We start from the raw sequence: 26,722 nt of genomic DNA on the forward strand, positions 1-26,722 counted from the left end.
CAGTCAGTAGTCCTGACAGATAAAGAGCAGCAAAGACTCAAGGATCTTCATGTATCACCGCACCATCCCAAAGTTGTCTTTGCCGTCAATTCTCATTGAATTGCTTGCTCCGTTCTGTGATACTGAAGCCCTCCCATCATGCGCAATAGGTCAGTGAGAGTGGAACGCACACTGGATATGGAGAACTGGTCTTGCAAGTCCTGAACCCTTTGAGAAATGTCTTCAGACATATTTGTCTGTTTTTCAGCTAAGACGTCTAATTAAGTTATGTAACTATGGTGGATTCCAGCAATTTCTGATTGGATGCTGATATCTTAATCAGTGCCTCATTACAATTCTTCAGCATAATAAACCAAGCTGATAATCAATACCACTGAATTGCTGCCTTTTTTTGCTGATGACAGCAAATCAACTTGAAGCACGCCTTACAATTCCAGTAATCTGTAATAATAAAAAAATTAATCAGGTACCATGTACCAGGGGGAGGGATACCTCAGTGGTTTGAGCATTGGCTTGCGAAACCCAGGGTTTTGAGTTCAATCCTTGAGGGGGCCACTTAAGAATCTGGGGGCACAAATCTGTCAGGGACAGGACTTGATCCTGCTGTGAAGGCAGGGGACTGGCCTCAATCTTTCACAGTCCCATCCAGCTCTATGAGATAGGTATATCTTCATATAAAAAATGTACTGAGCATTAATTGATAAGAGAGTACTGTCAGTCAAGTACTTAACTTCATGAGAGAGGCATGTTTGACATGGCCTGTGTTAAGAATATAATTTAAAAAGTTGATTTTTAAGCATTTTCTCCAATGTATAGCTGCAAAATTGTTCTAGGTTTGTCATGTTTGGTACCACCATGTTTGTGGAAGAAAGGCCTTTTGAATGATACCCGACTTGACCCATTTCCAACAACACTGTATTATCAAAATTTCCACCAGCTGGACCGGGAGCTGGGAGCAGGTCAAGGAGCCCGCCCCTTCCCCCCCCCCCCCGCCATGTCACAGAGGGTGACACCCTTGAACATTCTGAGTCTGTAGATTTTTACAAATCAAATGATACCTCCCTTACCTTTCTATCATTAATTTATCCACATAATTACACACATTCCTTAGGTAGAAGGGTTTTGCTCAAGCTGTAGGGATCCAGGCTTTTCCCCAATTCTGGTCCTGGGGCACTGGGGGCAGAGTGGGGCAGGGTGGTGCCTCTCCTCACCCACTCATGGGGGCTGGCCCAGGCCCTGCCGCACTCCCCTGGATGTTCCTGTGTGCCCCCCATGGGAGGGAACCCCACAGTTTGAGGACCACTACCCTAGATAGAATGGGAGGAGGGGTATCTATAGCAGGCTCTCTCATGATGTGTGCCATACTGTAAAATATCTACAGGCTTGTCAGAATTGGATTTTTATATATAATTTTGATGGTTGGTATTGATTATTTTTAAACCTTTTGGTTCCGTTTTTATCAATGTAAAATTTCCCAGCTGTGTGAAGTTATGCCGTGGGAGGCAATTGAAGGGTCAGACAGTTTCTAATGACAGTAGATATTGAGATTCAAAAAGTTAAAGCTTTATAATAGTTATAGACACATTGTCAGCATCACATGTCAAAATATGCCAATTAAATACCCTTAAACCCAACCCTGAGTTCTCAGTCAGGATTTTTCTCACTTGACCTATCTGTAACTATTGATTAGTCCTGATGGAAATATTTGTTGATTTGTGTGTGTCTGATGAAATTGATATTTACCACTAAAAACTGAATCCTTCCAAGCATACAGATCTACAATGTAGCATTTGCCAACCCCTTCCTTAATCTGGCTATTTGCTCACTATTCTGCACATACCAGCTTGCCACTCTCTTCTTGCAGGATGCGGACCACTTCCAGAGACAATGCTTCCATGCTCCTATGTAGTTTACTTTTCAACCAGTGTTTGAGAGGGAAATGTGTCCATGCGTTGCTCTATTTACAAATAATCACACACGTTTGTGGGTTTTCTCCATAGTTCCATTCTACCTCGTGTGTTACAGTACTGGAGTATGGGATGCAGGCATACTCTGGCTTCAGATGCACCCTTGTAGCTCCTGTTAAGTTGACAGGAGGCAGAAGTGAGGGAGGGAGAGAGAGAAGAGGCAGGAAAAGAATGGGTGTAGGGGAAATAAAGGAGTTAAAGGGGTGGGAGAGATGCCCAGAAGAAAGACAAGAAGGTACAAAAAGGAACAGAAGGGAAAAGAGAAATAAGAGAGAGCCAGCGGATGGGAAAATGGTGGCAACTGTGCCAGGACATGGTGCAGGTGGATACAAAGGGAGAGCACGTGTCCTAATAGGGACCTGTAGATGGCCAGAAAGTCTAGTAGTCAGGCCATGGTCAAACACTCTCTTTGAGTCTTGGGACCACTCTTCTGGGCTGCCCAAGCAGGCCTTAGTGACCAAATCACTCCCCTGTCCCCAGAGTCCTCTACGACCTCTCAGTAGGTCAAGAAAGGAGGGAAGGATAGAGGGATCTGAGCCTCCTTCTCCACCAGGTCCTGGCGCAGGGCTGAGAGGTGAGAGGCGGCTCAGTCCCTTCTGGCCACTGCTCCAGATTAACTTCCTTTGGGCAATTTCCTGTCTTTCCTGGCTATTTTCCCTTCAGTTTATGGTGTGGCCCCAGCCCTCTACTTGCAGAAGTTCAGAGCCTCAGCTGGGGGGAGGTTCCATCTCATTTGAAGGTATGTCTACACTGCAGTTAGACACCCACGGCCTGCCTGTGTCAGCTGACTGGGACTCGGGCTAAGGGGCTGTTTAATTGCAGTGTAGACATTTGGCCTTGGGCTGCAGCCCAGGCTCTGAGACTCTCCTATCTTGCAGGGTCATAGAGCCAGTGCTCCAGCATGAGCCCGAATGTCTACACTGCAATTAAAGAGCCCCTCAAGCCTGAGCCAGCTGGCACGGGCCAGCTGTGGGTTTGTAACTGCAGTGCAGCCAGACCTTTAGAGTCCAGTTGTTCCTCCTGATCAAGAGATGCGGGAGAGTCAGGTCCTGGCCTCCCAGCAGAGTCTCACTCGCAGTCCCAGTCCCTCCCCCATAGACCCCTCTGTCTTAGCCGTTGCGGCCTGTCTGCTTTCCTGCAGTCAGTCTCTCCGTCACTTCCCCAGCTTCCTTTGTGTGGGGGCTGTAAACCGCAGCACTGGGCCCAACACGCAGTGGCTGGGAGCAAGGCCCCTTGGGCTTCCAGGCAATCTTGCAGCCAGCCCTCCTGGAAATTCAGCAGCAGCTTAATTCAGATTCAAACTGGAAGGGGTTTTAGGGAATGAAATATGGAAGGGGATGATACAATTTTGTGCAGTGACCTCCTGACCACATTGGGGTGAAAGCTCACCCACCTGCCCATCCCAATGTGAATACGTTAATTGTAGAGTAACCAGAAAAATCCCTTTTAATTTCAGTTATGGTGCAGCCCTCCTTACAGGCAATGGGCAGGTTCCCGGGGTCCGGGAGGGCATGGCGAGGTGAGGACTGGGAGGTAGAACTTTGTTGCCAGCTGGGAGACCTGAGCCTGAATACCAGTGATAGGACCCTGTGGAGACATCGCATTGCATCAGAGAGAGCTGAGGCACCCCCTTGACAGGCGCCTGTAAAAAGGAGCCTTTCCCCCAGGGTCTCCTCGGCTCACCTGAACTTCTGTCTCCATCTGCATCGCTCTGGCATGGAGCAAGGAGGCACCACCCATAGGCTGTTCTCTGTGATTTGGGGCCAAACTATCGCTGGAAGGCTGGTACTAGCTGTGGAGCCTGAGAGATTTAGCCACTTGATGGCCGCTAGGATTTGGACACCCACATGTCTACCTTTCCTTTGACAATCCTAGCCTGAAGTCTCTGTCTTTGTAATCCTCTCCTGGTAACACATGCAGCCTAACCTACACTGCCACACAGTCTTTTCCTCCCACACAACACATGCTTTAAAAATGTAATTGTAGCTTGTGGGCAAAGCACGAGGCCTTGGGAATGGTCTGCTACTGGGAACCGCCCCAATATCTGCAGGTCCTAATTAGACACGGATTGCTTTGCTGAAGTGGGGGAGGGATAGCTCTGTGGTTTGAGCATTGGTCTGCTGAACCTAAGGTTGTGAGCTTAGTCCTTGAGGGGGCAATTTGGAGATTTAGTTGTGCATGAGTCCTGCTTTGAGCAGGGGGTTGGACTAGATGACCTTCTAAGGTCCCTTCCAACACAGATATTCTATGATTTTTCAATTGAGTAATCTCAAGCTATCATCTCAAAAACAAAGTGAACTGCCGGAGAGATGAAAGGCAGAGAGCTCCCTTTCCCAGAGGACCATGCTATAATGTTCTATTGGCTTGAATAAATTTCTCTTACTTCTTGAAAACCTCCCAACTGTTCTATCACCTGGCAGTCCTCCTCCAGTTTCTCTTCCACCAGTCTTGAACAGGAGTTGCCTTCTTAATAGAAACTGGGACTTTTTCTTATATAGGCACCTATTACCCCATACCCCCTGTCCCATTTTTTCACAGTTGCTATCTGGTAACCCTAAGTACATTGACCTGAGGGCATCATACAACGTTACAAAAGTATAGTCAACAATGGAAAAAAAATGAAGAGTAATACACTATGCTATTAAAAGTCAATGTATTAACTTATTTTAAACTATAATGCGAAGGGGGGGGTTAATAAAATATAAACACCTGTAACTATTCCTTATGTAGTCAGTAACACTGATGATGATCTACACTAACAGTCTATCAACATAGCTGTAATGGCAGGAACTTTTTAAAGTAACTATTCATTCAAAATACGTTGCCACTTTTAACAAACATTCTTCCCAACTACTCACAGCAAAGAATCAGACATGCTGAACTTCATACCTCAAGACTTTTGTCTAGTCCATGAGGCCCCGCCCCTTTCCACTCCTTCCCCGCCCCCATTCCAACCCTTTCCCCAAATCCCCACCCTGGCCCTGCCTCTTCTCCACCTCCTCACCTGAGCGCACCGCATCCCCACTCCTCCACCCTCCCTCCTGGAAAGTCCTAAGTGCCGCCAAACAGCTGTTTGGAGCGGGAAGCACTGGGCGGTAGGCAGAGGAGCAGGAACATGGCACACTTCGGGGTGGGAGAAAGGGGGTCAGAGGGAGAGGGGAGCTTGGCTGCCGGTGGAGTCGGTGCCTATGGCGGGCTGCAGGAAATCACTCTGTGGGCCGCATGCCACCTGCAGGCCGTGTGTTTGAGAGCCCTGTACTAGATTATATGGATCATTGCTCTGATTTGACATGGTAAATCCTATGTTTCTTGGTTTAGTAACACAAGGCAGGTACAGTGTGGCTGTGGAATGTCCCTGGTAGAGTCATTAGCAGCAGAAGGGTTAAAGTGGTATAGATAGGAACCAAGGTACAGTGCTGTAATTAAGTGTTGACCAAGGAGATCCATGTCTTGTCCTTTTCCTGGCTGTGACTAGGATTCTGACTCTGGAGTTAGATATCTGTGGTACAGGTGGCTGCACAGGTTAAAAAAATAACTCTCAGTGTTCAAGTAACTATAAAATTATTTGAATGGCTGAGCCCATCTTGGGCTGAGAGTCATGTTTGTCTTCAGATTTTTGGAGTCAATGTTTGAATCCTCATGCCAGTGAATATGACAGTGGCTGTGAAATCAAATATTACTAGAAATGGATTATTTTTTTCCCTTTTTCTCTTTCTCAGCCTTCTTTTCCTCTGTTTTCTAATTTTCCCCTTCTTCATTTCTTTTCTCAAGACCACATCAAACATGCATGATCTTGACTATTTTGTAGGGCCAAAGACTATACTCCATATGAAAAAGTCCTACAGAACTTAACTGGGATAAAACCAGAGCAAATTGACATTTGTTTTAATGTGAAAGTTTTGGAGGGAAAGGGGATATTTTTTGGCAAATTTCATGAATTCTCCCTTTTCCCTGACTATTTTCCATCCAATTATAGAACTGGTCAAAACTCTTTTTGAATTTTACGTTTCAAAAAAGGGAAAGTTTTGTGTGTGTGTGGGGGGGGGAGTGTCTCAATTTCCTCCTGTCTGTCATTCCTTTTTTAAAACCAGCTCTAAATGAATCAAACAGGGTAGAAACTACCACAAAAACTTACAGTATTTAACAGAGAAAGATCTTCATTTTCTAGACCAGTTTTGCATCTTCCTGTAGGATTCTACACCCACGATGTGATTTCTTATTCAAGTCTACTGCAAGCCTCAAAAAGCCTATAAAAAGATGGCTGAGGTGTTATTGGACCAGATTCTGTTGGTGTGAGAAGGAAGCTTTCGAGCCACACAGAGCTTTCTTCAGGTCTGGGAAAGTAAGAGTTAAATACAAGGTGGAACAGATTATCTTAAGTAGTTAACACATATTTCAAGGGACCATTCCAGGTGAAAAGAACAGGAGTACTTGTGGCACCTTAGAGACTAACAAATTTATTTGAGCATAAGTTTTTGTGGGCTACAGCCCGCTTCATCAGATGCATAGAGTGGAACATATAGTGAGGAGATATATATACACATACAGAGAACATGAAAAGATGGGAGACATTATACACATTGAATCTATTTCCCCATATTAAGTATTCTCATACCTCTTGTCAAACTGTCTATAATGGGATCACTATAAAAGTTTTTTCTCTTAATTAATTAGCCTCTTAGAGTTGGTTGGGCAACTCCCACCTTTTCATGTTCTCTGTATGTATATGTATCTCCTCACTATACGTTCCATTCTATGCATCCGATGAACTGGGTTGTAGGCCACAAAAACTTATGCTCAAATAAATGTGTTAGTCTCTAAGATGCCACAAGGACTCCTGTTCTTTTTGCGGATACAGACTAACACGGCTGCTACTCTGAAACCAATCAAGGTGAAGTGACCCATTAACACCCCTCCAGTCATGGGGCAAGGAGGTGAGAAGAGAACTGTCGGGGGAGGCAAATGGGGTTGGGGGCTGTTAGTGGGTTACAGATTGTTGTAATAAACCATAAATCCAGTAGTGTCTAGCAAAGTTATGAATTCAAGCTCCCATGCTCGTCTTTTGAAAGTGTTGTGCAGGTCTCCTTTGAGGATGAAGACTGATATGTCAGACATAGAGCAATTGCTTTGTGAAAAATGTTCACCCACAGGTGATGGGGTGTTTTTGTCTTTTATCATTTTCCTATGTTAAGTTCATTTGAGAGTGTAGCGATAGTGACCATTGGGGCATTTAGTGCACGGGATGAGGTTCGCAACATATGATAGGCGTGCATAGGACCCATGGATCTTAAAAGGAGTATTGTGTCAGGTGGTGATCATTGTAGCAGTGGAACTATGCTTGCATGTTTTGCATCTGTTGTTTTGGCAGGGTCTGGAGCTGCTTTGAGTTCATAGAATCATAGAATATAGAATATCAGGGTTGGAAGGGACCTCAGGAGGTCATCTAGTCCAACCCCCTGCTCAAAGCAGGATCAATTCCCAACTAAATCATCCCAGCCAGGGCTTTGTCAAGCCTGACCTTGAAAACCTCTAAGGAAGGAGATTCCACCACCTCGCTCGGTAACCCATTCCAGTGCTTTACCACTCTCTGAGTGAAAAAGTTTTTCTTAATATCCAACCTAAAAATATTGGAGATATAATTGTATATCTATCTCCTAAAACTGGAAGGGACCTTGAAAGGTTGTTGAGTCCAGCTCCCTGCCTTCACTAGCAGGACCAAGTACTGATTTTTGCCCCAGATCCCTAAGTGACCCCCTCAAGGATTGAGCTCATAACTCTGGGTTTAGCAGGCTAATGCTCAAACCACTGAGCTATCCCTCCCTCTCTGCCTTCCCCCCCCCCCAAGGGAGTTGGGGTGTCCTAGTCTGTGAGGAGCTTTGCACTTGGAGAGTTTGGGGGTGGTTTGAAGGCCTGAAGAGGGGTTCAGGAAAGATTTCTTTCAGGATGGGATCCCTGTCGAGTATGGGTTGTAACTGTTTGAGGCTACCCTGTTTTTGGGTTTCAGTGTGGGGTGATAGATGACAACTAGGGGTGTGTGATTGGAGGGGATTTTATTTCTATATTGAAACAGATTATCTCTGGGTATTTGTGTGGCCCATTGCATGATAAGATCTACTTCTCTAGTGGAGTGTCCTTGTTTGGTGAACGCAGTTTTGAGTGCATTAGCTTGTGTATCTTATACAAAATATAGTTTGAGGAGAGAGTCTATCTGAGTGCCTGGCTGTAGATAACAGATTTCTTGGTGTGTTTGGGGTGGTTGATGGATCTATAAAGGTAGGTGTGGTGATCTGTGGGTTTCTTGTGTGTAGTTATCTGTAAGGTTCCAGTGTGGAAGCTGATTGTGGTGTCCAGGAAATCGTTGCTGGTGTGAGAGTGTTCTAGAGAGAGTTTGATAGATGGGTCATGGCTGTTGAAGTTGTGGTGGAACTCTATAAGGGAGCTGAAGTCATCTGACCAGAGGACAAAAATATTATTGTTGTATCTCAGGTTATCACTGGTTTCATGATGCATTTGGCCAGAAATTCTTCTTCAAGATGGCCCATGAAGAAGTTGGTTTTTTGGGGAGCCATCCCAGTACCCCTGGCTGTTTCCCATGGTTTGGACAAAGTGATTGTTGTTGAATGTAAAATGGATATCTGAGGGTTGTCCATTGTCTGATAAGTATTTGAGGCAAGTATATTACGCCATCATTGTGGGGGATGTTGGTGTAGTGGGAGGTCACATCCATGGAGGAAAAGATAGTGTTCTGAGGGAGGTTGAAAATGTTGTGAAGTTTGTGGAGGAAGCTGGTTGTGTCCTGCAGGAAGCTGGCCCTTTGTGTGGTTTGAGGATGGTTTCTACCCGTTCCAGTGTTTTCTCAGTAAGAGTACAGTGGTCAGATATGATGGGTCTGCCTGGGTTTCCTTATGTGTGTATCTTGCATGTAGGTTCTTGGAGGGATGAGTTTGTAGAGTTTCTCTTGGAGTTGTTTGGGGAAGGATTTGATGATATCCTTAAATTCCTGGGTAAGTTGTGGTGTGGCGTCTTCTTTGAGTTCTTTATAGTAGGTGACATTGGAAAGTTTTTAGTTGGCCTCATTAATGCAGTCGTTATGGTTGAGGACTGTGTGTTAATTACTTATGCAATACAATCTGTTCCACATTGTATTTAGCTGTGACACTCCAAGTCCCTTTCCCAGACCTGAAGAAGAGCTCTGTGTAAGCTCAAAAACTTGTTTTTCTCACCAACAGAAGTTGGTCCAGTAAAAGATATTACTTCACCCACCTCATCTCTCTAATATCCCAAGACCAACATGGCTACAACAACATTGCACATCGAAAGGTTAGCATTTTCTGTGGGTCTCTATGGTGTTTTCCAAAAGGTATCCTGACTCTGTTTTGAGTATGAATTGTGTGAATGTCCATTTCATGGTGTCTACATCAGTTTGTAGTTGGGATTATCAATTGATCCAGATATTTATTTCCATGCATATTTTGCTTAGAAGACACACACACACAACTACACTTTGGCTGATTGTATTTGGAATGGATTATGATGCATAAATTAATTTTACTGTCTATTATAAATGTTTATACAGTGTTTTTTGTAATTGTCTGGGGCCTCAAACCATGGTCCAGTATGTTCCATCCCACCACTCAGTGCCCTGTTAACTGTCATCAGAACTCAAAAGCTCAACTCTAACAAAGGACTCCAGTTCTAGGATCTGATTGGTGGAACTCTGGGGGGGGGCGGGGTCTGAGTGGTTCCCTGCATCTATTTAAACCAAGCAGCAGAACAGAAAGTTGTCTATGCAATTGGGTTAACCCTGCCTAGGGCTGAGTCTCCTGTGCTACCTGACTTTGATTTCCTGGTAACCTGGCCCTGATTGCCTCCTGACACCTGACTCTTGTTTTTCTCTCTGGTCTGTCTCGGACTCTGATTTGGTATCCTGACCTGGCCTGCCTCCTGGCTGCCAGTTCCAGTTCTGATCACTGGGCCTGACTGATCATGTCCCAGCTGTGATAGCAGTATCACTATATATATGGTACACATGCAGTGAATAGGAGACGGGGATGGAGAGCCCTCTGAGATTGTCAGCCTTGCAGTATTTCAGACTGTGGACTGGCAGTCCTGACCACTAAATCTGTCCTGTTAGGGGGTGTGTTTTGTAGCATTTATTTTAACTATTTTTTCATCCTAGAGAAATTGTAGAAGGCATAAGGATGAGATCCCATGAAGAGGTCTGCAACAGACATGATGGTCATGGCTTTTATGTGTTGCATTTCTCTAAGTCGTCCTGCACAAGATTTCCTACTGGAAGGTGTATTCCTCCTGTTTAACTTTGTGCACGTACTGAAGGCTATCCCTATTCAGCAAAGCAGTTAAGTGCATGCTTCAGCTGCATTGAAGTCAATGAGCCGGAAGTAGGTGTGGCAGAATTCAGTTTTTACTTTTGTATAATTTTGACAGATAATATCAATGTTTAAAGTTAAAGCTTTATAACCATTGATACACACATTGTCAACATCACACTGAACATTGGCCTGCTAAACCCAGGTTTGTGAGTTCCATCCTTAAGGGGGCCATTTGGGAAACTGGGGTAAAAATTTGGGGATTGGTCCTGCTTTGAGCAGGGGGTTGGACTAGATGACCTCCTGAGGTCCCTTCCAACCCTGATATGCTATGATTCTAAGAAGTTCTCACACATCATTTTTCTTACTTTGCCTATCTGAAAATGTCAGTGAATATTGATGGACACTTTTTTGTTGGTTTATGTGTATATTAAAATCAATGTTTAAAGACATCTACTGATAAAAAAAATTGAATCCTTCCACACCTAGATGTAAACATGTGCTTAAGCACTCTACTGATTAGAGCGGGAAGATACTGCTGGAGACCTGTAATCCAGTCCTTCCAAACTCATTTCACATGAGACCTGGAATCTCTGTACCATCATAAAACTAACCCCATACTGGCAGGACTAGCACTCTGCACTGCAGAGCACAGGCTGGGGAAGTGCAGGGGGCCAGCAGTGAAGGAGTGCCGGTTATGCCTCCAACCTGTGTTTCAATTTCAGCAGCATCTAAGTCACAATGATCAAAACAAGCCCAGAAGCTGGGGAGGTTTTCACCATCCCTGGGTGCTGGCATTACAACTGAGTGTTTACATCATTCTCATTTCTTCCTTAATTCAAGGGCTGGGCAGGAAATGGTTTTACTTTTCCCGTGAGAATTTTCAGGGCTCTTAAAATTCTTCCCATCCCAATTTGGAATTCCATCTTGAAAACTTTTATGAACTGACAAACAAAAAAATATTGGTTCGGGTAAATTGAATTTTTTTGATTCTTGTCTTCATCCTGTTTTAGAATCAGTTTGAGCTGAAATTTGACATTTTGAAAATGTCAAATTGTGACATTTCAAAATTATTATTATTATTAATGATTATTATTGGGCTCAGGAAGCTTGTTGAAACCAGCCCTTTTCCAGGAACAGTTTTGGTTTTGGACTTGGCATTTTTCCGTGAAATCACATTTTGTTGAAAACTTCCTGACCAGCTCTATGTAATGCTGCATGAAAACGAAAGGGAGTATGCACTAGGAACCACGTTTTTTAAAGGTATTTTGGTGCCTAACACCCAGGTGCTCTAGTAGCTTTCCTTCCCGTTGACCGCTTTCACCAGCCAACTAGGTTCTTGGCATGTTTTCAATAATCATGTCTAGAAATGCATGTGGTAAAACGCACATTGCTTGTGAGTCAGAGTTCATTCACCTCCATGCTAATCAGAGCTTTAGGGCAGGGCTGGGAGAAGGATGTTTACCTACCGTGTGCATGTGTGTGTTTTCTTAAGTCCCCCTCTCAATCCCCCACCTCCCTTGCAGCATAAGCATTGAATTCCTCAATGCACAGTGTACAGACCCTGAGCTAAAGAGAGACATGAAAAGCCAACCCTTCTCACTGGGCTCGCGCATTTCAGGGGTTAAATCTCCGAAGGCAACTAAATACAAGACTTTGCCCTCAGTGCGTCAGCAACAGAGAAGCAGCTAGTTCTTGTTTCCTTTTTGTTTTTCCGATATGTGTGATCTGGATTGTCATCTTTCTGGCAGCTGGGACTGTAACTGATTCATAAACAGGCATCTGTGTCTACCCCCAGGGAATGCAGCAGAGAACTTTAGGAGGAGAGGGGCTTTCTGGTTTTTAAATCCAAATGGTGCAACAAAGACCCTGCCCTCTAGAGTTTGTTTTGTAGTGTGGGATTGTTTTTAAACCAAAAATGTGCAGTTAGACTGCACGACTCAATGCATTTTGTTGTAACAAACTTTCTTTGCTATGAGCATTTAAACATTCCTTCTCTCTCCCCTCATTAATCGAAAAGCAGAAAAACTTGTTATCCGAATAACCGAAAGAAACAAGGAGCTTCAGGGTTATGAAAGAAAAGCCTTAGAATGTTGAAATATATTTAAACTTGATATTAAATATATATATTTCATAGGGTGACCAGACAGCAAGTGAGAAAAATCGGGACAATGGGTGGGGGGTGGTGGTGGTAATAAAAGCCTATATAAGAAAAAGACCCAAAAATTGGGACCATCCCTATAAAATCGGGACATCTGGTCACCCTAATAGATATGTGTATACATATATTACATAATGCACGTGCTCTAAAATGTGTGTGTTTGTGTTATAAGTTGCCCAATGCTTACCATTAAAAGCCTCTGATTTTAGTTGCTAATAACGTTGCCAAACTTCGATTATTTGGACTGAGATTTTGCATGGAGCAGCTGCCAGTGGTGGAGAGCTTCTGCGGGGCCTGAGAAATGAACACTGACTGGGGGGATCACACTGTAATGCAGGCTTGGGATGACAGGCGGTGGCTTCAGAACTTTTGGATGAGCAGGGCCACGTTCCTGGCTCTGTGTGCCAAGCTTGCCCCAGCCTTCCAGCATAGGGACACCACAATGAGAGTTACCCTAACAGTGGAGAAGCGGATGGCAATCGTGCTGTGGAAACTTGTAACATCAGATGGCTGCTGGGCAGTGGGAAATCATTTTGGTTGGAAAATCCACTATGTGGGGCCATTGTTATGCAAGCATGGGGGTGATTAACTGCCTCCTGCTACACAGAAGTGTGACTGTCAGCAACATGCAGCGCACACTGGATCGATTTGCAGCCGTGGGTTTCTCGAACTGCAGTGGAGCAAGGGAAGGCATGCATATCCCTATTTTGGCACCAGGCCACCTTACCACAGAGTACATCAACAAAATTGGCTACCTTTCTATGGTTATGCAAGTATTGTTGGGTCTCCAAAGATTCTTCACTGATATCAGTATTGGGTGGTCAGGGAAGATGCATGACACTTGCATCTTTAAGAACACAGGATTGTTCAGAAAGCTACAAGCAAGGAATTTCTTGAGTGGTGGATTACAAGGTGCGACGTTGAAATGTCAGTAGTGATCCTGGGAGACCCAGTCTATGTCTTAGTCCCCTGGCTCATGAAGATCTACATCAGCCAGCTGGACAGCAGCAAGGAAAGAGTCAGCTACTAGCTCAGCAGGTGCAGAATGACAGCTGAATGTGATTTTGATTATTAGAAATGTTGCCGGTGTTGTTTACTCACAAGATTGAATCTCAGTGAGAAAAATATTGAAATGGTTATAGTTGCTTACTGTGTCCTACATAGTATCTGTGAAACAAAGGGGGAAAATTTCTGGGGAGGCAGAGCAGCTATCTGCTGAGGTTGAATAGCCAAACACAAGGGATATTAGAAGAGCATTACATTACTGGTGTGAAATCCCCAATGGTGACAAAGTGGCCATGGCTTATGTACTCAAAACCCCAGAATACTGGATACTGTTTTTGTTGCAAACTCTTCCAGTCTAATGTTCCAGCCACATTGGGTTCTACTGGAACAAAGGACTGGAAAAATTTGGCTAGAAATCTGGCATGCCATGAGAAGGCAGCAAATCACCAGAGAGCATTCCATAGGTGGAAAGCGCTTGAGATGAGACAAAGATTAAAGACTACCATAGATGATCAGCATCAAGAGAAGATTATATCCGAGTCTCTTTACTGGCAAAATGTTCTGAAAAGGCTCATTGCCATTGTGAGAACGCTAGGTTTTGGGCAGCAAGCACTGCATGGCACTTCAGATCAGCTGTTTGTGCCAAACAAAGGAAATATCCTTAAAATTGTGGAGCTGATGGCTGAGTTTGATGCTGTACTCCAGGAGCATCTAAGAAGAGTCACTACCCAAGAAAAGTACACACACCACTGCCTTGGAAAAACAATTCAAAATGAGATCATACAGTTACTGTCAACAAAAGTCAAACAGAAGATTGTGGTAGATTTGAAGCTAGCAAGATATTATTCTGTTATTCTGGACTGCATGTCTGACATCAGCCATACGGAACAAATGACTTTAATGGTGAGTTTTGTAACAACAACAGAACCTAGTGAAAATGTCCCTGCAATGGTGACTGTCAGAGATCCCTTTTCTAGAATGTATTGACATTTATGTTACTTCAGGAGCTGGTATGACATGCACTTCTTAAAAATGTTCTTCTTAATGTAATTCAAAGCATCTATGTATTTTTCTCTGCATCAACTCATTGATGGCAAATTTTGAAGCAACATCTGGGAACATCCTCTCTGACACTGAAACCACTGAGCGCCACACAATGGAAAAGTTGACTGGAAGCGATAACGCCTATCAAGGAATGGTTGCAGATTGCCGAAACACTGGCTTAGCCAAGGGCAAAGTGAGGGTTTAGGGAGAAACAAACAGAAAATGCCAAACAACCTGCTGTACCACCTGGTGCCTGAGGCCAGAGGATGCTACTTTTTCCAGGGGGTGTGTTGTTTTCTATGTCTGTTCTTTAAAGACCACATGGCATGAATGTGGATGGAGGACGCCTCCTGGTTCTTCCATTTTATCTGCTGCCAAGTCCCCATCTTTCAATTACAAAAAAACAGCTACTTGGTCTTGTGTCAAAGCATTAGGAATTGAAGAAACCTCAATTAGTCAAACATGCCAGGGCTGTACCACATGGCAAGTTCACAGCTGGGATAAGGACTTGATTTTAAAATCTGTCCTCTCATGACTCATCTCCTGCAGCTTTCTCCAGACTGCCTACTCGGGTGTCCCATGTTATCCCCCAGCATCCCAGTAATAGGATGTATAACCACATCTATTATACACCTTTTTCTATCCACCCACATATGTCTGTGACCATATTTGATAAGGTTTTGGCCCTTGCCCGTGCGTGGTATTCCAGTAACCATCGTTAGACTTCCGACCACTGACAGAAGCCTCTTGCAACAATTAAAGTCTATAGTTTCATTATGTTACAACTGTTAGCTCCATGTTTACCTTATTGCAAAAGTACTCCAAGATGCTGCCATAAATTTGGTTTTGGTTTAGCTATTTATCACAGAATGCATAGCCAAACTACCACAAGATACATATTGCTAAATTTTATATCCTTAGGTGAAGCACATATTACTTACGTTAGCTTATGCAAACTGCCAACTTCTACAGAGCCTCATTCTAAACCCTTTAATGTTTAATACAAGTACTGAAAACCTATACCCAAGCCTATTTTTAATACATATGTTTTGATTCTTCTGCTTGCTGTTACAGCTTCAGTAACGCCCATTATTATTTCTGTATGCGTGGTTAGCAAATAGATTACATTTGACCCAAACCCATATTCCCTCTAGCAGTTGTTGACTGTGGGGGAGTCAAACAACGGCTAGAAAAGGAAACTGGGCTTCTCCTCTGTTATGTGGATATGGTCTTGTTTGGCATCTGGGGCCGAGAAGAGCTTACTGTTGGTGTACGGCAACACTTGTGCTGTGAGAAGTATCCTACTGGGGCATATTCATGTGTTCTCATTGTGCAGTTTCATTGTTGAATCTGTGCATTACTTGAATGATGGGTTAACCTTTGGCATATGAGAATGGAATGTGAGCCCTTTGCTGCTATCCAGCGTCCTACAAGAAGAGGGGTGGAGGGGAAAGGAAGATAAAGAACAACTACACCTTCCTAGGCCTTTTGTTGTTGTTTCAGTTTTCACTCCGTGCCTTACAACTCGCTGGAAACGGAGGAAGTTCATACATTTTTCTGGGCTATCTGCAAAGCTATTGGTGTTTGACTGATGGGTTTGGGAGGCTGTGGGGATCGGGCAAGTGGGGGTTCTCAGTTAAGTCTTTGGGCAGTGACTACTCTGGGTGTGAGCAGATCTGAGGGCTGCAGTTAATGTTGTGGTGAAGACTGTTCAGCCGGTGTGAAAGAGGTGCTCAGCTTTGGAGTTGGAAGCATGATTTTTTAGGTTGAATTCAAGGGAAGGCTGAAATACCCCAGTTTTTCAGGACTTGGGATGCTTGCACATGTTAACGGAAGAGCAAAGCTGTTAGGAACCCTGTCTGTTGGGACCTGGCGTAGATCATTGTTTCCCAAAGCCGGGGTGAAGGAAAGGCCGAAGATGTGCATGCAGACCTCTCAGTTGTTCTCCAGCATCTCTGCTTTCCTAAAGCCACAATGAACCAAGGGTTCTCAAACTTCATTGCACTCTTCAGCCCCGGGTGGGGGGTCTGTAAGCTGAACCCTGCCACCCAGGGCTGAAGCCTTCGGCCCCAGGCCCATCTTATGCAAGCCCTGGCAACCCCATTAAAACGAGGTTGGGACCCACTTTGGGATCCCGGCCCACAGTTTGAGAACAGCTGAGCCAATCTGTAGCTGTTATGGTTGCAGAGAATCCATGGACGCATCTTTAGAACTTAAAGTAAGTGTAACAAAGGCCGAGGTGTCAGGCTGTGTTTGCAAAGAGCGTGAAACAATAGCTGTGTTGTGCGCACCGCCTCCTTCGTTTCCGTGGGCTCTGAGGTGGAGGGTGCTTTCAGTGTCCGCATTGTTCACTGTCTCCATGACCATCAAAGCATGGCAGATGGGAGAGAAGATCAGTGCACTCTCCTCTGAGGGAGTGCTTAGTTCGCTGCCATGCCTGGCAGCTGGGAGAGAAGAGGCCCTGCGCCATCTGTAGCACATGTGTAGTAACCCAGCCCTGAGCATCCCAGCTGTGTTAGCACCACCATCCACTACCTTTCCCGCCAGGGCCATAGAAAGGAGAGTACTAGACTAAATGGCACCAACCGCCTGAAAGGACAGGAAACGGGCTCTGCCAAGAGCTATGCAACAGCATCAGCCTGTGCTATCACAGCCTTCCCGCAGTGGAATGGTTTCAATCTGAAAAGCTGACACGTATATTTAAATAAAAAGCAAAGGAGAGAGAACATCAGAATGGCCACACTGAGTCAGACCAAAGGTCCATCTAGCCCAGGATCCTGTCTTTTAACAGTGGCCAATGCCAGGTGCACCAGAGGGAATGAACAGACCAGGTGATCTTCAAGTGATCCATCCCCTGTTGTCCACTCCCAGCTTCTGGCAACAGAGGCTCAGGACACTGAACAACTGGTGAGTTCTTCAGAATGTGAATAATAATTTAAACTTCTCGACACATTCTGTCTGGAACTCAAATACCAACTGCAGCCCCTTTGAAGCCTCTCAAACTTCAAAGCCATTCTTTGTAAAGGTCACAACAGAGACAAATCCAGTTGTGAACTAAGCATAACTGTGTGTCTGTGATGCTTACAGAGCTTGCTCTCCTCTTTGCCCTGGGTTTGAAAGCGTGCTGTTTGCTAACCAGCAAGAGCTGAAGAAATGTCTCATTGCTGAGCTGTGTTCCTTATCCCACGTAGTTCCCAGACGTTTTTTTGAAGTGTTTGCCAAGGAACTCTTAGGGTTGCTCTTAATTTCAGGAGATGAGGAGATGGAATCGTGGAATAGAAAAATGCATTTTTACTTTTTGAAAAATTCCTCAGGGAGCTGATTTGAAGGGAAAGGAAGAAAAACCAGATCACACTGTGATAGCTTTCAAAGGGCCATCACTGTGCTGATGGGGTGAGTGTTCGTGTGCTGGAAATGGTCTAGAGGGAAGTAAGTATATATATAAAAATTAATAAGCCATTTTTAGCTCCTTTCCTACTGTAGAGATTCTTAACACCCTGGAAAATAGTGATGGGGGAACATTATTGAAAGAGGGGTTTGGAGATAGGCTTGAGTATTTCTGTATTCCATTGCTCTGGCTGAACAGCTGGTTTTGTTTTACGGTATTAGGTTGATTTGGACTAGGGTTGATTTGTTTAATTTATCGATGATGTGATTCTTTTAGTGCTGTAGAAGCACCTAGAGCTATTGGGTAGGGGCATTTTCACAGTAATATGAACAAGACATAAGGTGGCCCCGACCCTGGACCCTGCTGTGGGGGCTGCGCTGCAGCCCCGACCCTGGATTCTGTTGTGTGGTACCAGGCAGCAGCCCTGACCCAGATCTCACCACCCTTTAGCACACAGCTGGGCCTCAGCTATGTGCTAACTGAGCCGCATATGGCCCCCAGGTTTAGAACCACTGATCTAGACCACAGGGTTGCCACCTTTCTAATTGTTGGTAACCGGATCCCAGAAGCCCTGCCCCTCTTCTTCCCCCCAAAGCCCCGCTCCTGCCCCGTCTCTTCCCTCGAGGCTTCACCTCTTGCTCCGCCTCTTCCTCCAAGGCCCCACCCCAACTCTGCTCAAAAAGACTGTCTGGTTGAAAACCAGGCACCTGGCAACCCTAAATGGCGCCCTAACACAGAAGTCAAAAGCTGGACTGTCTGGGTAGAACCCGTACAGGTAGTAACCCTACTAGACCATGCAATCCTGCACCCTGGACCATCCTCCTGTGCCTCTCTGAGCACAGACTTCCTGTGACGGAATGATTTTGTGTCTGGCATGAATGCCCCAGATCTTGAGCTGAAAGATGAGAATTTATACTAAGTAGTAAAGTATTTTTAATTACGTCATTATTGGATCAGAAGTGGTGAAGTTATGAAAACTTAACGGGAGTCAGAACACTAATGACTATTCAGTTAATGAAATCCACTCACCAGCGTATGCTGGACACCAGCAAAACGATACACCTGGCTGTTTTTTCACAGACTATGCCATATAATAGCACAGGTGCCTCATATCTAGTGTAATGAACAAGCAATTCTTTTAATATCTAGCTATCTAATATCTATATTCTTCCCTCACTGCCCCAATCTAAGCAGAAGTGTTGGTTTGTGTGTGTGTAAAAACAACAAAAAGCAGGCCCATGGGATCAATGCCTGTGTCCAGAGAGGCTGCTTCCTGTAGCTGGTTCTGGTGTGCAGTGCTATGTGTCAGAGGAATGCCCTGATGGGCTCAGATTGAGATCTTGCCAGTAATGACATTCCTCTAGCTCTCTTGGCTTAGTCTGAGTCTTCCCTCTCCACTGTATTGAATGTGAATAGTCCCTGCTTCATATTAAACCATGGGGAACATGCTCTGTTAAATCGTTCCGGGGATTTCCCGTGTTGATAGAACTGGAATTGTTTTGCTCTGATCTGCTGTAACTCCATGGGTTTTGAATTGCAATAATAATTCTCCTGCATTGCCTGTGTGTTTCCTGGAAACAAATGTGCTTTGGTGATAGGATCTCTCAGGTGCCTGCCCCAAAGGCAAAGACCTTCTCAAAGGCTCCTTTTGTTGCATTATCTCTGTGCAGAGCAGGGCTGGGTTCATTTGTGGTTTGGGCAGCGTTAATAAACTCAGTCTCATTTCCTTCTGTTGCCTCAGAGGTGCAGTGAGCCCGAGCCATGTAATTTACATGGCAGAAATATTAAACACTAGTGACTGTTATAGTTGCTGTTTATTAGTTGTTTGTATTCTGGTAGCACCTAGGAACTCCTATCATGGACCAGGACTTCATTGTGCTCTGTGTGGTATACTGAGGACTGTGTTGGAATTGCAACCTATCACTTTAAGAACGGGGAGTTGCCTGGTCCAGGTTGCAGGCTAGGAGGCTCTGCAAGGAAGCATGCAATCAGAGTCAGTCTGAAAGAGTCAACCTGGAACAAGGTGGGCCAAGTTATGCCTCCCTGCCTTAGGGAGCAGCCTGCTTTGTCTCTCTCTGTTTTGGGGTTCTTGGTGTCTACCTTGCACCTTCCAGTATTTTACATTTTTATCAAACTTCTCTTGTGTGTACTGTGAACATAACACTGTACAAACACACAACAAAAAGAAGGTCTCTGCCCCAAAGAGCTTAAACTCTCAGTAAAAGACACAAGACCAGAGGTGGATACTGTAAGGTGATGGGCCACTCCTGTGCTAGGCTCCAGCCAATCCATAAGCCAGAATAGGTCATGTGACTGGCAGACCAGGTATATAAGCCACATGAGGAACAGCAGTTCACTGTGCTCAACATCACTCCAGGGCTTAGGACTCATTCCTGCCTCACAGTGGCAACAAACTCCCCAAGCCTTAGCCTGCTCCAGACTTGCTCTTGCTCCAGCCTCACTCCAACATTGCTCTAGACTCCTGATTCTGGCTCTGAGCACTAGGCATGACCATCCCTGTCACAATTTCTGACAGATCTCTCATTATGGCTCTGATCCAACTTGCACTAACATCAATTGATGTCAATGGGAGCTGGATCAGGACTCTTAGTATAAGGAAACCAGTAATATCTTGCTTCACAGTAAAAATCTAAAGGATTGTTTTAACGGTACCCATTGTAAAAAGTAAATATTTTTAAAAATACCTTTTCCAAACTGAAGAGTGGGCTGGGGAACGACATCCCTTATTTACTCTCAAGTGACCTGTCATGCTTATAGAAAAACACAGGACAATCCCTGCAAAAACTTTAGTATATGTGTCATTTTATTCTGGATTTACATTAACGTAATTGACTTTAGAATCTGGCGTGATGTGTTTCCTGTGTGTTTATTGTGCACTGAGCTGGGAGCATGTGACCCAGAGATCCTGTAATGCCAATGGGTTTGGTGTTCACAGTTCTTTAAAAGCAACTCCTGTCTCAGATCTGACAAACTCACTACACTTAATATACCACTTTCTTGGTAACGGTAGCAAGTGAGGTCTCTGCTGAAAGTTACAACTATATTGGAAAGTATGCCTGGTGGTCTTGGAGTGAAAGTTAGTCAGCAGGGAATAATATGTCTTAGTGATGCCTCCTTCAAGTGGAAGGGCCTTGTCACCGTTCCCTGGCTAGTCACTTACATAATCAATTGTCCACCATTGCAACCACACAGAAAAGTCAATGAAAAACCATCAAAAAACAGATTATAGACATGGAAACCACATGGAGGTAAATAGAAAAAATAGAACAGCCAGGGGATGGTTCTGTCTATGAGGAAAGACACTGAATCAGTCTTTTGTATCACACGATTGGGGAAAAACTCTCAAATCCATTCACAGAGGAGACCTCTCATTGGCCATGGGTGTTTCATGAGGGATTGGCTCCTGCGGTTCCTGATGATCTCGGCCAGCTCTGAACGAGCTGAACTTTGGGGGGAAACCTACGTTATTAGCTAGGAAAGGTAACTAACTCGCATTAATGTGTGTATGCCCTAGCTGACGTTTTATGATTTGGTTTTGTGTTATAAGCATTTGTTTCTGTTTCTCTCTATAATTTCTAGTGGAACCTCTGTTCTTTCTTAAATGAGCTTCTCTTGGTTTATTATAGGGACTCACCAGTGCTGTGTAGTACACAGGAGCAGTGGTTTAAGGCAGTCGTTCTGAACCGGGGTATGAGTACCTCGGGCTATGCAGAGTCTTCCAAGGGGTACAGCAACTCACCTAGAGGTTTGCCTAGGTTTACAACAGGCTTCGTAAAAAGCACTAGTGAAGTCAGTACAGACTAAAAATTCATACAGACAATGACTTGTTTATACTGCTCTATATACTATACACGGAAATGTAAGTGCAATATTTATAGGCCGATTAATTTATTTTATAATAATATGGTAAAAATGAGAGAAAGTTAGGCATTTTTTCAGTACTAGTGAGAGAAAATTAAGCATTTTTTCAGTACTAGCGTGCTGTGTCACTTTTGTTTGTTTGTCTGATTTTTGTAAAAAGTAGTTTTTAAGTGAGGTGAAACTTGGGGATATGCAAGGCAAATCAGACTCCTGAAAGGGCCGCAGTGGTCTGGAAAGGTTGAGAGTCACTGGTTTAAGGTAAAGCTACTAAACTGTGGTAACTGCTCTTTCAGGCAGAGGACCTGGGATTTCTGTGAGTAGCCAGTGTCAGGAGCTGGATGTCACAGGGGAATGCGTCAAAGGAACTAGGGGACTTGGGGGCACCTCCTGTTAACCTGCAAGGCAAAAGATAGGGCTGGCACAGCCTAGATGGGAGGGCTTGAGTGACTGAAAGTCTGGCAGTGTCAGGGAGCTGACATCTAGCTATCGCAGGCACAACTCCCTCTCACTAGTGGCGGGGGATAACAAAGTGACTCTCAGTCCTGGATGTCCTGAGAACTGCACACTTGGCTCTAGGCAGTAAGGTTGTGGCTTTGGAACCTGTTAGCACACACCATTAGGTTGCTTGTTCCCTAATGTATGGCTGTGAAAAGCCCCGAGAACATAATATCCAAGCAATCTGCAGTGTTGAATGGATTCTATATAGCCCCCATTAATTCAGTTCATAGAATATTAGGGGTGGAAGGGACCTCAGGAGGTCATCTAGTCCAACCACCTGCTCCAAGCAGGACCAATCCCCAGACAGATTTTTGCCCCAAATTCCTAAATGGCCCCCTCAAGGATTGAACTCACAACCTTTTGTTTAGGAAGTCAATGCTCAAACCACTGAGCTATCTCTCCCCCTCAAAATATGCAAGATGATACAGGGTTATTACTACTATTTGCACAATGCCACCAGTGTACTAGATTCTTCAGTAATGTTCTGGGGCCTGAGCAGGCCCAGGGGGAAGAAATAGAGTCGCTTTTAAACTTGCCTGAAAGGAAAGACCAAAATCACCTGCCTCAGCTGCCTTGATCCAGTGGGACTGTGTTGCTGGCAGTGGTGGGTTTGCATTTGAGTTTTCATCCTGGGCAGAGGATAGGGAGTGCACAACATTTGGAAATGTCGCCACAGTAGTTTGTCCTGCAGAGAGGTTACTAAAGGTGGCCTTGCTGTTCATTGATTTTAAGGTTAGAAGAGACCATTATGGCTGTCTCATCTGACCTCCTGCACTGCACGATCCAGCAAATGTCACCCAGTAGTTCTTGCATCAATTCCATATCTTGTGGTTGTACTAGAGCAATCATGTTACATCCCTCCCTGAACATTTCATTCTCAGTTATCAGAGAATCTTGGATTCCAGGATGTGCATGTCTAGGCTAACTAAAATCCTGAGATCCTAGCATAGAAACTGGGTACCAGAGTTTTGGTCATTGTCGTGGATTGGAAAGCAGCCTTTCAAAATGAAATCTGACCAAACATTATGGACCTATTTGCAGTGATTCGAGTCTGTCTCTTCCCCTTGTATTCTGGAAAAGCTGTGTAGGATGTGTCATATGCATAGTAAAAGTCGTCGTTAGAAAGTAATACCTGCACAGTACAAAGTAACTACCTTTCAGCACTGTTCATCAGCTCATGTAGCTCCACTGAAGCCAAAGGAGCTACTCAGCTTTACAGCAGATGAGGATCTGGCCACTAATTTCTTGGCTCTCCATATTTTTGTTAATACACCAGAAGCAGTTGGATGGTCTGAAGAGCGGCATCTCATAACTAATAAATATATTAGTTTTACAGGCTGAACAATGCCTCTGTAACTGTTAAATTCACAGTTTATTAACACACCTAGAGCTTTTAAATGGTTCAATTGATTGTCATTAAGTGTGATTTAAAAACCCCGGTCTGTGCAGAGAACTTGAGTGCAACATGTCAGCCTGGGATGCATCTTATTTCTTTAAAATGGGAGCATTGAGGTGAGCTTGTCACTGAACTAGGGCGCACTAGAATCCTGACTTGCCCTCTATGTGCTCTGGAGATCGGTTCCTTTGCCGGAGGAGAGACTGAAATGTGGTGCATGCTACCACTCGCCTGGAATACAGCATGGCTGTTTGAGAGCAATGGGCAGGTCTGGAGCATTGTCTGATTTGGGGGCCAGAGTCACGGGAACTGGAAAATCCATGTTCACCTAACTTACAGGAACCTGGTCAAGCTGATTAGGGGCAAAGCTGATTTTCATCCTGAAAGTTGGTTCTGAATCTCTGGTTTCCTCCCAGGGTAGCTTCCCTTTTTTAAAAAAAAATTGCTCATTGTTGATCTGGGAAAACCTTTATTCAAATTAAAATGCTCGTTTCTCGCAGCTTTAGAAGAGACACAAGGCAATGGATTGTAAGTGTCTTTAACAGACGTGCTGTCATGGTATATTTCCCCAATCTGAACCTTAGAGTCCAAAAAATTGGGGTATCAGCATGAATTCGTCTAAGCTTAATTACCAGCTTACATCTGATACACTGCCAACACTCAAAAATATATAGTGTTTTGGGGCACTCTGGTCCCCCCAAAAATCTTCCTTGGGGACCCCAAGACCCAACTTCCTTGAGTCTTACAACAAAGGGGAATAAACCATTCCCCTTCCCTTCTCCTTTCTTCCTCCCAGATCTTTCCTGCCCTGGGTACACTAGGAGATCACCGTGATTCAAACTCCTTGAATCACAACACAGAGAAATCAGGTTTTTTCCCCCTTCTCTCTCCTTCCCAGGCGTTCCCTCCCTGGGCCATCCTCAAGAGAGAGACAGATTCAAGCTCCGTGAATCTAAAACAAAGGGATTCCACCCTTCTCCCCTCCCATCTCCTTCCCTGTTAAGTACAGACTCAATTCCCTTGATCCTCAACAAGGGAAAAAAATCAAACAGGTCTTAAAAAGCAAAACTTTTAATAAAAAGAAAGAAAAAAATTAGAAGTTGTCTCTGTAATTTAGATGGTAAAAGTTACAGGGTCTTTCAGCTTATAGACACTAGAAAGAAGCCTCCCCCCAGCAAAAATACAATTTAAAATACTTCCAGCAAAATACACATTTGCAAATACAGAAAACAATCAAAAGACTATACCCGCCTTTCCTACTTAATACTCACTATTCTGAATATATAAGAGACTGTAGCAGGGAGATTGGCAAGAAACCTGGTTGCACGTCTAGTCCCTTTCAGGACCCAGCGAGAACAAAACAAAACCCAAAAAACACAAACAAAGGCTTCCCTCCACCGAGATTTGAAAGTATCTTGTTTTCTGATTGGTCCTCTGGTTAGGTGTTTTTGGTTCCCTGTTTAACTCTTTACAGGTAAAAGAGACATTAACCCTTAACTATCTGTTTACGACACATGCCATCAAAACTTTTCCAAGGAAAGTCCAAGAGATACTTCCATAAAGGTGACCTTTTACAGCAACTTAAATCCATAACTTGACTGTGTCCTATTTCAATAACCTGAACTTGGCTTTCCTTTGCTATCTTCATTACCATCCCAAGCCCTTGAGTGATGGCTGCAGGCAGATGTGGTTAAGAGTTGTCCTGGAATTGGCAGCTCCCCATTGCTGGTACCACAGGGAAATCTGCCAGCACTGCAGAGTGGGAGGACTTAGTCTATGATGCTGGCTTGATGGTTCAGCCTGTCATTTTAGAAAGACATCCAGTCTTGATTTAAAGACTCCAAGTGACAGGGAATCCATCCCATCCCAAGATAAGTTGCACCAATGGTTAATTATCCTCTGTTTAAAAAAATAATTGTGCCTTATTTCATGCTTTAATTTGTCTAGTTTCAGCTTCCAGCCATCAGATCTTGTTATGCCATTTCCCCAACTGGAGCAGAGGGAAACGATCCCATAGTTGGGACCCTCCTTCCAGAGGATGGTGTGGTATCCTCCCACACTGAGGATGCCTCTCCGGGGTGGGGGGAACTCCAGGTATTGGGAAGAGACAGATAATAGTTATGGGGGATTCGATCATTAGAAACATAGATAGCTGGGTTCAGTATCAGGCAAACTGGTTGAAACTATAGTAAAGAACAAAATTGTTAGACACATACATGAACATAATTTGTTGGGGAAAAGTCAATATGGCTTTTGTAAAGGGAAATCAGACCTCACCAATCTACTAGAATTCTTTGAGGGGATCAACAAGCACATGAACAAGGGGAATCCAGTGTATATAGTACACTTAGAGTTTCAGAAATCCTTTGACAAGGTCCCTCACCTTAAGCAAAGTAAGCAGTCACGGGATAAGAGGGACAGTCCTCTTGTAGATTGGTAACAGGTTAAAAGATAGGAAACAAAGGGTAGGAATAAATGGTCAGTTTTCAGAATGGAGAGAGGTAAATAGTGGTGTCTCTCAGGGGTCTGTACTGGGCCCAGTCCTATTCAACATATATATACATGACCTGGAAAAAGGGATAAACAGTGAGATGGCAAAATTTGCAGATGATACAAAACTACTCAAGATAGTTAAGTCCCAGGCAGACTGCGAAGTGCTACAAAAGGATCTCACAAAACTGGGTGACTGGGCAACAAAATGGCAAATGAAATTCAATGTTGATAAATGCAAAGTAATACACACTGGAAAACATAATCCTAACTATACATATACAATGATGGGGTCTAAATTAGCTGTCACCACTCAAGAAAGAGATCTTGGAGTCACTGTGGATAGTTCTCTGAAAATATCCTCTCAATGTGCAGTGACAGTCAAAAAAGCAAACAGAATGTTGGGAATCATTAAGAAAGGGATAGATAATAAGACAGAAAATATCATATTGCCTCTATATAAATCCCTGGAATGCCCACATCTTGAATGGTGTGTGCAGATGTGGTCACCCCATCTCAAAAAGATTATTGGAATTGGAAAAGGTTCAGAAAAGGACAACA

At 44.2% G+C, this 26,722-nt stretch overlaps 1 protein-coding gene across 3 annotated transcripts in view; it reads left to right on the forward strand.

Moving 5' to 3' along the window:
* LOC127058919 (aryl hydrocarbon receptor-like) overlaps positions 1-26,722 on the forward strand; it is a 117,277-nt gene that overhangs the window by 26,030 nt on the left and 64,525 nt on the right. Inside the window, exon 1 of one of the 3 annotated variants that reach the window (XM_050969393.1) lies at positions 17,883-17,936. The exons of the other annotated variants lie outside the window; for them this stretch is intronic. The gene's annotated coding sequence lies outside the window, so the exon portion shown is untranslated. Of the gene's footprint in view, positions 1-17,882; positions 17,937-26,722 lie in introns of those variants that run through there. 3 annotated transcript variants of the gene reach the window in all.

Source organism: Gopherus flavomarginatus, chromosome 10 (genome assembly GCF_025201925.1).
Source record: "Gopherus flavomarginatus isolate rGopFla2 chromosome 10, rGopFla2.mat.asm, whole genome shotgun sequence".
Lineage (NCBI taxonomy): Eukaryota > Metazoa > Chordata > Testudines > Testudinidae > Gopherus > Gopherus flavomarginatus.